This window comes from Cajanus cajan, chromosome 1, assembly GCF_000230855.2.
Source record: "Cajanus cajan strain Asha chromosome 1, NIPB_CcT2T_4, whole genome shotgun sequence".
NCBI classification, from domain to species: Eukaryota; Viridiplantae; Streptophyta; class Magnoliopsida; order Fabales; family Fabaceae; genus Cajanus; species Cajanus cajan.
This window is the reverse complement of record NC_138517.1, coordinates 51,521,778-51,523,921: the sequence shown is the minus strand read 5'-3', so window position 1 is coordinate 51,523,921 and position 2,144 is coordinate 51,521,778.

The window sequence follows — 2,144 nt, the reverse complement described above, 5'->3', positions numbered from 1 at the left end:
CTTTGGACCCTCGCCATCTCACACCGAACCTAGTCGTACCCAGGAATACCTAGAACGAGGTCTGCTGGCGGCGCCACCTCCTTCTTTTTCCCGGTGGCGCCCGTTCCGGTAGCCGCCGCCTTGCCCCGCGCCTTGCCCTAACCTTTAGCAGGCGCGGAGGAACCAGCACCACTTCCACCAGCCATTAAGGAAACAGAAAGACTTGAAGAAGGTTGGGAAAGAAGGAAAAAGAAAACTGTAGAAGGGAAGTACCTGGTACTCTTCCTCAGAAAACAACCCTAACAATGACGGGGTTACCAGAAACGACGGCAGAAACGGAGAAAATGGAGACGGAGGACAAACGGAAACGAGAGAAACAACGTGCACAAGAAGCTGAGAAAGTGAAAAAAGAGTAAAGTGAAAGGGGAAGAGGCGCGAGGGAGGGAAAAGGGTTTCTCCCAAATTCAAAACGGTCACGCCACGTGTCAGCCAAGGGACGCGTCTGATGACACATTAATTGAGAACAATTATGACAAAGGCAAACCATCATTACATAACCGTCACTCCCATTAACGCACCACTTGCACGTTCTCGGGAGATGACCAGTTATGACACATGGCATCTCAACAAGCACGCGTACGCGAGGGGTCACAACCACTTGACGAGCTCGGTCTTAACTCCTCGACCCATGGTCTTTGGAGCTCGGGGGGCTAGTGTACTATTTGTACTACAAGGCCGAGCTCGCAGCTCGGCATCGCAACGCATGACGACCTCGGAGGAAGATCTCGATCCAGACAAGATCCGTTATCTAATTAGATCACAACTGATCTCAGGCCCAAGACCCAACGCAACCCTAATCCACACTAAGGTACATGCATTACTTATACGAGACTCATACTCATACAAACCCTAACTTTAGCATCGAAGTCTCTTTTGCAGGTACCACCCCCATCTTGGAACACCAAGCGTACCAGTGAAGGAGGCTCACCAATCTTACTCGGCGGATCACCTCTATAGCAGATCTCCGGTAAGAACAGAACCTAAGGAGGAGGATGAGCTTCTCAAACACGCAAAGGCGGAATGGATAGATCTTTGTAACCAAGATAATTTCAATATGGAGAAGAATCATTATACTTAAAAGTATTACTTGCTAAAAGCTCGCTAGAATGAAAACTTGCAAAGGGCGTTCTGGGAAAAAATTAGGGTGATAAAAAGCCCGCCAAGACAAGGGTCTTAGGTAGAAAAAGGGCTGAAAATCCTTATAGGATATGTCATATGCAAAAGGTAGGTGATGGAGATGAGTAGAAGAAGTGAAACACAAACTCCTCCTAAGCTCCTCCTAGGCTCGGATCTTCTTCAATGAAGATTAAAACACAATTGAAGAACACGTTGAGATGAAGAACACTTGCGGAAGCAAGGATAATCAACTAGTCGGTTTCCTCGATGTTCTCTCTTTGTGATAGTGAAGTGGGACAAGGTTGACTTCCAAGAAGCCTTTTGATTAAAAGAAGATCACCATCAACAGGATATAGCTTTTCACTTGGATGATCTTCCTCACTAGTCTCACTATCACTTGAAGTGGTAGAACTAGATTCATCATGACTGCTATAAATGTCTTGTCCTCTCAAAATCATAACCTTTTTAGTTGGACATTGAGAAGGTATATGGCCTCCCCCAAGACATTTAAAACATTTGATGTCACTAGTTTTACTACTAGAAGTGACAACATTTTTATTTTTATCATTTTCTTTTTTTATTTCTTTTTCTTGACCCTTACTAGAGTTTGTAGAAGAGTCATGTTGACCCTCCCTCTTGTAGTGATTCTTAACATAAGAGCTAGATTGAGTTTTGCCTTTAAAAGAGCTTTTTCTCAAGTTTTGTTGTTCCACCCTTATACAAAGTTGGACCAAATCATCAAAGTCCCTATAAGGGAGTAACTCAACCTTATCTCTTATGTCAAAATTGAGACCACTTAAAAATCTAGCAATGGTAAATCTTTCTTCCTCCCTTATCCCAGCCCTCATAAGATACAACTCCATCTTTTGCCTTGTCGCCACCGGCCCAAACGGGCCTCGGCGGTCGCGAAGACGGTCGAGCTCGCTTTTATTTTAGTTTTGAAAATGTATTGGATTATTAGAACGACTTGTTCTCAAACTGAGACCTTG